Genomic DNA, 13,262 nt, shown 5'->3' with positions numbered 1-13,262 from the left:
CATCTCAAAGTTGACAAACTGTAATTAAAATAAATGATCCCTTAAATCTGGAACAAAAAAGCATGATAGGAATATCATTTACTTAAAATTTTTTAACTATTCAGATAAAGAACGCATTTTGTTTTTACAAATAAAGACAATTCATTAATTTACTCAACAAATGTCTACAGAACACCTATCATAGGCAAGAGTCACTGTGAAGGAATAGAAAGATGAGTAAAATGACCTTCATAAATTAATTCTATCTCCACATGCAATCAAAAATGGTTAATAAAAAAAATAAAGAATACTAATGTATCCTCCAAAAGTGGATAATACTAATAATGCTAAGAAAAAAAAGTTTAGAATTCTTGGTAAGAGCATCTTTTCAGTTAAAACCACCTAACAAACACTTCCTCCAAACTGAACTTCTATCAAAACTAAGCCATGATCTATCTAGAATTCAGAACTTTCAATAAGTGACTTAAAACTCACAGATGAATTATTTTGTTTCTTTGATCCCATTTCTGGTTCTAAAAATAATATGGTATTTATTGAACATAAATATCTGTGATGTGTGAAGGGTTCTGAATTTCTTGGAGAAAAAGTATATTGTTCTTAGCAGTCATTATTAGCATTGACCTAACAAAGCACTGGAATGTGCTTTGCCCTGAAAGTGACCCAATTATAGTGGTATGAAAGTATTCTTGAAAAAAAAAAAGTTCAAAATAATGATCCCATTAAGCATTTCTAAGTGCTCATCATTGGGAGGAAAATAAGATGATTAAAATATAGTGTAGTGCTATGATAATTCACTAATTACTGATCGCTAACATTGTGCTTTTATATGTAACATCCTGTTTAATTCTTACAACTCTAAGAAGTGGGTGGTATTATTATCCCCATTTTACAGACGCTGTAAATGAGGATTTTTGGTGGTTAAATAACCTGCCTAAAGCCACTAACAAGTAAATGGGAGGCTGGATTTTTAACTCAGTTTGGTTGTTTCTCTTAACCATTACTCTCTATTGCTTAAGGACCCGTTTACCTAAGAGCTCATATGTGTAAAATTAAACAAATGATATGAATATGGTACTGGGTCTTCAAACTTTTTAGGCTTGAAAATCAAGAGAATCGATATTCTCTTTCTCCTGCGTTCATCCTCACTCTCCCATGCTTTTTGTCTCTCACTCTCTCTGCTCTCCTCCATCTACCCCTCCCTTTACACACACACTCACATCTTAGGGTTTTGGCCCAACACATCACAAATATGAGGAAGGCCATAATTTGGTTCAACTAGTTCGATAACCGTACCACATCCTGAGACTTCAATGCTGTGCGTTTTTGCTGTGGATACACCATCCTTTGGCTCTAAGTCTGTCGGTGGTTCCTTACAAAGATACCATTCTGTGGCCTTCACTGTTTCAAGATCAGTGTCTAGAGCTCTTTCATGACACGGCATTGGGCTTGATGAACCACATCAATCTCTCAAGTGTAAGAAGACATTCTACGATCTCACATGTATAGTCAAATTCAGTTGAAAGTATACTTTATTACAATACCAAATGTTTTGAAGTAAGAAGGGAACTCAGGAGAGGATTCAAAAAAAAAAAAACTGAAGGAAAAAAGGGTGAAGTCAAGAATTCTTTAAGTTTTTCAGCTATGAAATGAGAGAAGGAAAAAAAAAAATCACATAGAGCTCACACTAACTCAAGAAAGATTGAACAGTCCTAAAGGGGACACTGACCATTCATTTCAACCAAAGGGCTGTAGGAAAATAAACAATGGGACTGAGTACCTTGCCCAGCCCTTTGCAAATATATTAATGTCATAGATTTCTTTTTGGTTTATGTAAGGGGAGAAAAACTCAAATGTGAAAGAAAAGAAAAAGATAGTCAAATTTTTTTTCCTTCACCCATAACCTATACAAGACCCTGAGTAGTCTTTTGATAAATACTAGAAATGATTAAATGGACACACTTAAAAAAAATAGCCAGGTTGTTAGTCTTCACTTAGACTATCTTGATGGAATTAGGACTGGATTTATAACTTTTTAACATTTTAGCTGTTACAGAAGAAGGGTGAAAAGACCTACTTTCTGAACCATCGAACCTTTACTTAAAGGCCACCCAAAACTTAATGAGGCTCTTCAAATGTGAATAGAAATCAGATATCTTAACAAAGTACTTGGTAATTTATTGGTTGGCAGTTTAAAATTTTAAAAATTTTTGATCAGAAAATTACCTTCAAGAGATTCATGTTTTAATCAGGCATAGTTTTATTATTTAAAGAGCAAAATAATTCATTTTCTATTTAAAAAATTTTATTCAGTACACATATTAAACAACTGAAACTTTACCGTGTGTCTAACAATATTTATCAAGTGGTGATGATTCAAATTAACCTATGGTCCGGGATAATTCTAAGGAGATAAAGAAGTCTCATACCATGTCCTAAATTGGACTGAAAGTGGATTTTTAAATAGAATGCCTAATTCTGTAAGAAAGAAATGTCAGAAAATTACTGACTCCTATGTATATTACTATATGCAAAAAAAAGTTTAACATCTTTTCCCCTTGCCAAGGGGCCTTGAAAGTGTGCCAGGTACAGGACCTTTGCTCATAACACCTTTGGCAAGAATAGGTCATTGTCATCATGCTCTTATGAGCTACTTTTTACATTTTAAGATAATTTTTTGCTACTTTTTAAGGAAACACTTGCAGCTACAGAAAAATAGTTTCTAGGTATTTAAAGATAATTAAAATGATCTCTTATCTATTTTACTTTAAAGAGAAATAAAATTAAACTACATTTAACTGTTGGTCTGACTTGGTAAATGTTATATAGTCAATTAATAATTCGTTAAGTGGCTTAATGACCAAACTAACATTTATGCACTATTTGTATACTGTTAAATTAATAATTTAGTTTAAAAATAAAGTTGGAAAAATTTTTTCTTACATGGTTACATTTTCTGCTGAAGACTCCCACTTAATACATTTCTACAAGAGGAGGCTAGTTTTAGGGATGTGTTCTGGCAATAATTTGTCTACTTTACACAAATGAGAATTAGGCTACTAACTGAAAGGAGCCATGGCTGTTAGAAATGATTTTTTAATAAGATTTTTTTAAATCACATTGGTATTGGTTGAAAACGTAGCCAGGATTAAAGACTGGTTTTAACGACTGTTTATTTTTACAAGGAGAAGTATGAGTTTTCAGACTGAAGTTTCAAATGCAGAGAATATTCATGCAGATATTCGGGGGTTGATTTATGTTGTATGGTAATAAGCACATTACTTACACTGTACTTTTCAAATGAAGGACATAAACCAAATCTGAAAACTAAAGCCCGTATTTTCTCTCTTTGTACTTTGTATTTTGACCTAGTAATCATTAAAAGCGTGAGTGTTTATCAATAAAAATTACTGTAGTGCCATGTATTGTGGCAGAACATTGCTATTTCCCGAGATAAGTACAAAAAAACCACTCAACATTAATTTGCATCACAAAATGACCTAACATATCTGGAATATAATGCACAGGCCTTACTGAAAAGAAACCATTATATTTTTCTCTGCAAAACAAAAAAATACAGATATCTGACTGGGCCTGCATGTGCTGCAAGAGGGGATTGGGGAAGAGGTCTCATTTTCTATCTTACACCTATTGTTTTGTGCATTCTAAACTGTTATATGGGAAGAAAAAGGAAACATACTGAATCCACTTTGCAGTTAATGTCTTAGTGATTTAAGAGGCAGAATTTTCAAGTTAAAGAGGGGAAACATTATGCTTTTCCTTTCCCAAAGCGATTGCCCAGGAAGAAGGCCCTCTGCTCCTTAGCCTACGCAAGGGGAAAAAAGGACATTACTTCGGGCTGAAATCACTCCGAGACAGAAGAGGGGAAGTTTATGATGTGGCACTGTTCACTGTATCTGGTCTGTAGCCAGGAAGTTTTCATTTTGTATCTCTGCTGCCAGTACCTGCCTGCATATTCAGAAATAAAAATACACCAGGGCTCTGCCTCAGAAACTGGGGATGTTACAAAGAATTAAAAGAGTTTATTTTTCTTTCCTTATCCTGAGTGTAATTACTGTTTTTAAAAAGAAAGAGCTGAAACTATAGTAACTGGAGGTTTTTTTTTTTTCCTTTTTAAACTCCTCAAACTACCTTCCCACAAAGCCATTTAAGTTAAATGGTACATTTACAGACTCACCTACATGAAGGATATAACCTAAAACATCTGCTTAGACATACATTCTGTTCAGATATAAAGAATGTGGCAAAATAATTGAAAAATATAGGGCCATTATTTTCTTAAAATTTGTGTTCTTCTCCCTGTGTGTGTGTGTGTATGTGTGTGTGTGTGAGTGTGTGTTCATTCATTAAAGAGATTTTTTTACTGCAATTAGGTAGTCGGTCCTATAAAGGCTTCCTTGTGTGACCATGATTTCTAAAAATAAAATGCTCTGGTGAATATTTCTGCTAAATAATCACATCTTCAAAATTACTTTAAAGAAATCCCAAATGCTTCATGTTACATTAAGCAATAATACCAGCATTCCATAATAAACCTTGGTTGCACACCTTATGCATGGTCAACAATTAATTAGGAGGCTAAAAAGTCATGTTTACTCCATTAAAGAGTAGACTAATTTTCCTGTTTGTCCCTACTTATTTACATTAGTAAGTCGACTTTCTAATTTTGCAGATAAATAAGCATATCTAAGCCCAAGCTGCCTATCTTTGGGGTTCGGAGAAAGATGCATTCTCTTGCTATCATTGTAACTTGCTAGAAGAATCACAGATGTGTGGGAAAAAAAAGAGAGGTAGTTGTTAGCTGTTTTAAAAAAACACTTCTTAGTGATAGAATGAGACCATATCCATCGCTTTTTAAATCCGGTATGCTAGAGATCCACAGTATCTGAGAACAATTTTTATGAATTCTTCATGTACATCTTATCTATGACAACAAGATACAAGAGGAAAACCAGACTACGCTCAGGATGTTTTTTGGAAAAAGCAGGTTCTCACCAGGGACTGCCTCCGAGATCAGTTTCTACAGCTTCTCTAAAAACAAGTTTAAGGTACTTCATTTAAATCATTACGAGAAGATTTGCACTGTCATTCTACATGAATCGCGACCACTTGCAGGATGAACAACATTGCTCCATTCATTTAAAATTTACCGCATTAAGAATTAATAAAGTTTCTATAACGTCTGCATTATTAAAGAGTAATGATTCCTGCAAAAATCTGCCTGTAATAGGTTTACTGTTTTTATTGCTTGTAATATCACCAATTTTCTTTATAATGTCCTCAAAAGATTCTCTTCATGTGTACTTTGAATTTTGTTTACATTGGCTATATTGTAAAAATAAGTACAGAGATTTAACTTCAGTAATATAATGTCAATGTGACATCGTACAAAAAATGCATTATGGTGATGACAAATGAATGTTATTGATATTATCATCTGAAACCAAAACACGAATTTATATAAAGGGTATATAATTTCCATGCTTAATAGTAACATGACTTCTCTTTTTGCAGTTAATGTTAAAATAATATCAAAGAAATAAGAGATATTATCTCTTATTTTTACAATAGTATTCTTTGTTGTAGAATTTTAATTATTTTTCTTACGCAGACAAAAACAACTAACATAAGAACTCTGATGTTAACTACTTGTTCTTGAGAGGGGTAGGTACTTCTAGCTCCCGTTATTTCTTTATGCCTCAATATATCTGTGCAATAGGTACTACTGAATTCTTGTTTTGAGCAAAATTGATTCTAGTGCACTTTACAGAAGTTATTTAATGTTAAAATTACAAAACTTTCATAGCCTTTTTTCAGCATTCAGTGTGAGAAAGGTTTATCAATAAGAACTGCTTTAAAAAAATCTGACAGTTTCTTTGCTCAGTAACTATAGCAAACCATTAGAAATTATTTTCTTTCTCATGCTGTTATTCACTTACACACTGCATATTTGCTTCAATTCTCCAAGGGAAGAAGTCTGGCTCTTGTGGGAAAAGTCCACCCCTTTCTACATGTTTGCTTCCTTAAACGAAAGGAACACACCCCCTTACATTCTTTGAAATGTGTCCAACATGCACAGAATTGTAATAGCACTGTATTATTGACCAAATTAGAAAATCTTAAATGAGAGTCAAATATTGTTAAAATGCTATGTGTTTTGAATCACAAGAACTAATGACACATACATAGGTAACAGAAATGAACTATGTTCACTCTAGTATCTACATCTGGATGCTCAAAACACTTGTAAGTGTCAGGGGAAGAAATCTGCCAATGTTTTTGTGCACATGTATGTTGTATGACAACTCAGGAAGAGGCCCATAAATGTTACAGGTTTTTGAGTGTATCCTTTGAATTTTAGACCCATTTGGGGAATGCCCCTTCCCTTTCATAAATATTTTAAAGAAAAAATATTCAGAAACTAATGTATTCATCTTAGTGAGTACAATCAGAAAGCTGTTGGAAATCTCAGGAGTGTAAGAGTATCAAAAGTCTATACTCATCATAATGACAGAAAACTCACACCAAAGTTGGTATCCACTAACTTCGACCTCATTAAGACAATCTGCTGATCATGAGAAGTTATGTTCTAACAAGTCTTCCTTCTATTATGTAGAATACTACACTCCCCAGGCACGTTTTTTGGTTATTTTCTAATAAAGTGATATACTCCGTATTTGTGGAAAATCTGTGCATTTATCTTTACTTTTATTTTTTCTAAACGCTCTTTTTCTTTATTCCATTGCACATAGAAATTTGCAAGTATAAAGACACAAGTAGGCAAAATTTTATATCTTTTCAAGTATTTCATGTTTAAATAAAATGGTCAGTCCCTTTGCAATCTGTTCACCAGGCATTCCCCGATAAACTCAGCTACCCAGTTTCCAGGCCTAGAAAATGGAAGCTTTGCTATTCTGCCTATGTTTTTCACTTGGAATAAGAGTGAATATAAACAGTGAATATATAAACTGGAACTGAAGATAATAAACTTATTAAAACTTAGTAAGATATTGTTATGGTAAAAGAAAAGCTGCAAGTGTGTGCCACAAATCCACTCAGATGAAACATCTCATTCAATAGAACTTCCTATCTTATAATAATGCACAGAAAATTAAACACATAAATATTAATTTTATGTATCACAGAAAATGTAGGCAATGAAAATGCAATGTTTACATTTATGGGTGACTCATTAGTGTTTTATTGTGTGAAACACTAGGAGGCATCAGTTGGGTAAAAAAGGACTTCAATTTTTAAAGAAGCAAGAAATTACTGTAGAGTGGATGGTAAGAAGTTGGGGTTTTCAAAATGTTATTATGTAAACCAAAACTTTATTCTCTGAAATAAACTCTCAAAACATCATATTTTGTTGTAAAGAATAATCTGTATATAACGTTCATGAAATACATGTAATTTGACCAATAAACACCTATCAAGATATATTTCAAATGTATTGATTCATAACTATGTAATTACACATTTTTATGAGGAATATATTTGGTAACAGAATAACATAGTGGCTATTGACTACTATGCATTTTCTGCTCAGTTATTCAATACCATGAGTGTATGTTTTATTTCTGGCAAATTCTGTTTTGTGCTCTCTACAACGCCTCTGAAAATGTCTACTGCAATTAAGTCTTATGATAACTGCTTCACATAAGCAGCCACAACTTGATGTCTGTTCATAAAGAAGTGAGGGAACTTAAAATTTAAGCAATGAAGGTATATAAGTGAAGGATGTTTTCTCTTATTTCACCACTGGAAGCCTGTCATTTGAAAACTGAGTTTTCTATTGTTTGAATCGTTGTTCATAATGGTGAAGCAACAGGGTTGTGGTATACTTATCTAGCAATCATTGGAAATTGGAGTGTCTTGCTATTCCTCAACAATCAGCTTTTATCTTTGACCTATCAAAATAACATGTGAACTGCGTAATCCGCCTTTTGTAAGGTGCACAGATTCTGTTGTTGCTCCTGGTTTTGTGAATCGCCTCTGTAATCTGGTTTGATTTCCTAAAGATGACAGATCTCGGTGAACAGTCAGGCTTTACTGAGTGCAGGGCAGTCCACGCGCCCATGAGATTAAGGTACAGTGCTGAGGTCGGGGATCTTAATCACCTATCCTTCCACAGGCAGCACACAGAGTGAACATCAGTGATTAAATATTTTCATTGTGTCCAGGCAATCACTATAGTCATAAAATGAATATGTGCATTTTTATAAATTTTAGATATTAATCTGCCTGGTGTGTTCTCTGAGGATGTGCTTTAGAAACAAGTAGAACTTTAGCAATAATCTCTTTAAAGTCCACTCTGTAACCCCTAATTACACATGAAATTCTCCCATGTTGTCCCTGAAGCCAGGGTTCTCTGTTTAATAACTATTTTTTTTGTTATTATGTAGCACAAGTGTTTCTGCACAGATATTTCCCTATTTTTGTCACTTTCTGAGATTTCATAGACTCAAAATATACCGCACGTAGTGTTGGGAAATAAAACCACGAAACATACTACAATAAACAGAAGAAAGTTTTGAAATATAATGTTAACATATGCCAAGGAGTTATTTAGCTCAGCTTTTTATAATATAAATTGAATACAATAGGTCATTTATTACAAAGATATGGTTGTAGTGTTATTCAATTTATTGATTCGGTGTAAGAGTGAGGGCCAGGGAAGAAATACACAGAAATCTGAAAAATATAAAACATGATGCTTTTTCAGGATTCAACTTTGAATCATTAGACAGTCTTTTTCACTATTGGAATAAACCATTTCCACCAAATTTAAAAAATTGAGTTATATATATATATATATATATATATATATATATATGAAAAGAGGCAAGGTACAGTAGAGTCCTTGTTATTTAAATTTCATGTATTTAATGTTATGTGTTCCTGGTCTGAAAAGTTAACATTATATGTGATTGCATACTTTTAAAGTATGAACAGCTCACAAAAGGTGGAAAATTGACTTTTTATTATAAGGTATTTATTTCTTATTTAAACAAAAGAAACAAATGAATATTTATTAAAAGTTAGGTCTTTAATATTGTCTTTGATGTGATACACAGCAATCAGAATGTAAATAGCATAATTAATGAGTGAAGGAAAATACTGTCTTTAGTAAGAAGTCTGGAAAATATGTCACATATATGCCAAAGCTTTGTGAACTACAGTAGCAAATAACAATAGATTTTTATAAAGTTTAGTAAAACTTAAAGATAACTGACAACTATTGTCTCCTTAACGTGACTGGGGAACCCATATTTTAAATATTGAGTTTAAAGTGTGCTTTGATGAAAACTTTCAGAATTGAGTTTGTAGTCTGCTATACAGCCAAATGTACTTTCCTACAAATAGATTGAGATTTTTGATTTAAAGATATTTTTCCTCTTGAGATAGTATATTAGATAGGCATATCTCATTTTACCTGTCAATTTCTGAATCCCCTTGCTTTATAACTACTTCTTTTAACTTAATAATTTTATGCATACACTGGGAGACAACAATATGGTTTATTAATTGCATTACATTTAATTGAAACTGATGGAAAAACAAAAATACTGCTTGTGTCTTATTGGTATATGCTGAACATTTTCAAAGACTAGCCCAAACTGGTATTATTTTAAAAATTAAATACGATGTTTTACTTTCAAATTGGAGAAATGGAGATTTTTAATCTATTTAAAGCTAAACTTAGTATACAATACAGAGGTTAAGCGGGGTTCACAGGTGGTCACATTTCCATGTCCTTCCAAGTCTCTAGGGATTGGAGTTATTATACCCTACATAAACATCTTTACTCTGCAACCACAATTCCACTGCAAGGTGCCAGTGAAAAAGAGGCTGGTCACTTTTTTTTGACTGGTATAATGAGGTGGCTGGAGTTCCCTTTACAGCATTTAGAAAATATATGCAGTCACTAACCATTTCACAAGACAGTGACTATTAGAGTTAGTATCAGATTCACAATAGTAAAATGCACTTTATGTCAAAGCAATTCTCTACTGAGGACCAGTTAAAGAACTGGCAGAGAGCCTGATTCTACCTATTATACTGTCAGCATTTACATATAAAGGTATTTTATACAAAAGACACACATTCCTACAATGTGAAGAAAAGAGCTTTTTCCAAAACATGGTACCCACTGGACCTAGAATAGTCAGAAATGTTTCAGATGTAAAATTTCCTTTAAGAATTAATAGCCGTATTCTGGTAAGAAGATAACATTAGTATTAAATTTAAATCCTTGCATAGTATTTAATAAGACAATAAACAATGTGTTATGCCTACATATATACTGCCTTTGTGCCAAACTTTATCACTGAGTTTGGTAACTTTCATCCAAAGTCCAGACAGAAGGCAATTAAAGTGACTTAACCTTGTTTCTTTTTTAAATAGCTATGCATTTGGCTTGACCTAAACAGCAATGCATATACTTGAAACCCCAATACAAATTATGAAATGTATAGACTACCATGGCCAGGGTATTACTTTTTGTCCACACCAACTGAGAAGCCCTCTATTAAGCCAGCACTTTGGTAAGAAAAGGAGATGCACAAAGGTATACTCTGACAGACAGCCATGCTTTAGCTGAAACTAATCCCAAGAATTAGTGGCTCAGAAGCATAACCCAAAGCAAATCAGAGTCTTTGGGGGGACTCACAGGAGCATCTTTCCACAGTAAACTAGCGGCTAAATCTTAAGGTATGTACTTCAAGGTCACAGAACATTCTGTGAAATATTAAAATCCACCAGGCTCCACACGCTCCACCATATCAAACATGCTAATGACGTGAACTAACTTCATGAAACTTTAAACACACTGGTGTGACAAGAACGAGTCAGGAGTGATTTCAATAACTGATGGCAAACGGATAAGACTATCTAAAAAGTTACTTTTAGCAACAGACAAGGAAATCACATAATCTAAAAAAGAGAATGCACAACAAGCCTCAACTTCAGCCTTCAAAGAGGAACAGACTCAGTGCCGTGGAATATACTGATGCAGATTTGAGAGACAATACCCAGGCTATTTCTATTTCCTCGAGAAATGTCAGGGGTACTTACATGAAGGAAGCCCCGATCAGATTAGTCCTTGGGATATTTTCCTTTCTTAAGAGAGAGAGAGAGAGAAAAAAAAAAAATAACAATAATCTTTACTTCGTCCAGCCTTGAAGTGTTTCTCCACCTGATTCAAACATGCAGCCACGGCGACCCACACAGAACCTTCAAAGTCAATCCAATAGCAGCCTGAAGATGTCTGGGTGTACGCGTGTGCTCAAGTGTCTGTGACTGCGAGCAGAGCGAGCAGAGAGCTGGAGACGAAGTGTGTGCGCGCGCGGGGGGAGCGCGCGCGGGGGAGGCGCGCGCGGGGTCGCGCATTCGCGCGTTCCGAGGCCGCTCGGAAGAGGAGGAGGAGGAGAAGGAGGTGGAGGAAGAGGAGGAGGAAAAGAAGGAGGAAGAGGAGGAGGAGGAGGAAGAGGAGGAGGAGGAGAAAGTAGCTCTCAGCAGCCGGCCGGATTAAAAGTAACCAGACTCGTCCAGAAAACTGCGTCCAGGAAGGAAGTGACAGAAGACGAATGGGAAAAGGAGAGCCGCTCGCAGCCTTTGAAACATCGCGTAAAAAAGGCGGGGGGGGGGGGGGGGGGCGCAGAGGGGAGTGGTGGAAGGATATTGGGAGGGGAGACGGGGGTGGCAGGGAAAACGGAGCAGACGGGCTTGGGGTTCTAAGCAGCACGTCCTAAGAAGTGCTTCTTGCTTCTTTTTTCCCCTTTATTTTGTCCTTGCCCTTGCCTTTGCCTCGCGCTGCCTTTTCCTCTCCGTCTCTCTCTCCCTCACAATCCCAAACCGTTGACTCTCTCCTCGCGAGCTAGAGAAATCATCAGTTTCACTCTCTCAAAAGGGGGGCGGGACTAGACCTCGGAGCATTTTAATAAAACAAACATACAGCAGTTCCCTCCTCACCCCTCCAGTCTCAACTAGATTGATAAATTACTCCACTACACTACTTTAATTATGTATATGGTATGCAGAATAAATCACTGAACATCAGTACCTCAATCAAGCACTTTTAAATGATAATTGCATCTTGGTGAATCAATCTTTCCATTCCTGACATTTTGCTAATTTTAGTTTTACGGTGGGGTAATGGCACATGCCATACGCAAACCTAATGACAATTCTTTATTGCACGAAATGAAGACAACATCGCGAGCGGCGGCTCCCCGCTCTCCCCACGCTGCCGCTGAGAACGCTCGGAGAACCATCTCCGGCTGCCGCGCGCTCGCTCCCCGGGGACTCTGCGAGCCAGCCAGCAGGAAAGTCCTTCTAAAGTCGGAATCTTTCCTCTGACCAATAGGAGCGCGACCCTAATAGTTGCTCTCGTGACTTTTCCCCGGTTTGGAGACGTGTTAACCACTTCTTTCTTCCACCGGTCCGAGCGCTCCTCTGTTACTTAGGCGTAGAAGCCACCGTCCAGGATGTCTGCAGCACTCGATTCCAGCGCGCTTTTCCTGCACGCCCAGAATAGGCGGTTTTCGGCCCTGAAAGGCTGGAGGGCTAAAAAGCGTGCCGAAATACTTCTCATGTGTTAGTAATGTACCAAATAATAAAATAATTACCAGTATTTGAAATCTCGACTTCATCGCGGGGCCATGAACTTTCTAATCAGTTTGGAAATATTTACCGAGGCGGCGGCTTCCTCGGAGATTTCCCCCCTCCCAACGCCTACTTCTATCTCTTCCACACCTTACTGGATTTTATCCAGAGCATTAGCATGTAAACCAAACCAACTTCCCAAATGCATTAGGCTTCCCTATCCCGATAGCTGATGACTTCACTTATCCTGAAGAGTTTCAGCTGCACAGGAAGCAGAAATAGAGACTGATAAGGAAGATACTTATGTTAAGGTTGAAGCACAGTAAACACTTGACCTTACCAAAAAAAAAAAAAAAAAAAAAAGACAAAAAGGAAAAAAAAAGGTTAATATTCAAGATTTAGGAAAGGCTACTAGGGGTTGGGCACTTCCCTTCTAGCCAATTACACCACACCCCAAAAAATCAAAATACACCAACTAGTACACAAACCATGAAAATACAAGATTGTATGCCAGTAGAACTATATAGATCATATAAAATGTTTAAACCAAATTAAAATTTTTTAATGTGAAAGGAAGAAAAGAAATTGGGGAAATAACACAACATACAGAGGTAGACAATAGGAGTATACTGTAACTA

General features: G+C 35.6%; 1 protein-coding gene across 13 annotated transcripts in view; it reads right to left on the bottom strand.

The window, feature by feature from the left end:
* MEF2C (myocyte enhancer factor 2C) overlaps nt 1-11,895 on the bottom strand; it is a 151,964-nt gene extending 140,069 nt beyond the window's left edge. For 2 of the 13 annotated variants that reach the window (XM_060635407.3, XM_060635399.3), the window contains exon 1: nt 11,095-11,642. The gene's annotated coding sequence lies outside the window, so the exon portion shown is untranslated. Of the gene's footprint in view, nt 1-11,094; nt 11,644-11,820 lie in introns of those variants that run through there. The other 11 variants (XM_060635386.3, XM_060635387.3, XM_060635394.3 and 8 more) reach the window with 8 other exon arrangements.
* Between the last annotated feature and the right edge of the window lie 1,367 nt (nt 11,896-13,262).

This window comes from Panthera onca, chromosome A1 (assembly GCF_046562875.1).
Source record: "Panthera onca isolate mPanOnc1 chromosome A1, mPanOnc1 haplotype 2, whole genome shotgun sequence".
Lineage (NCBI taxonomy): Eukaryota > Metazoa > Chordata > Mammalia > Carnivora > Felidae > Panthera > Panthera onca.
This window is presented reverse-complemented; position numbering and strand designations above follow the sequence as displayed.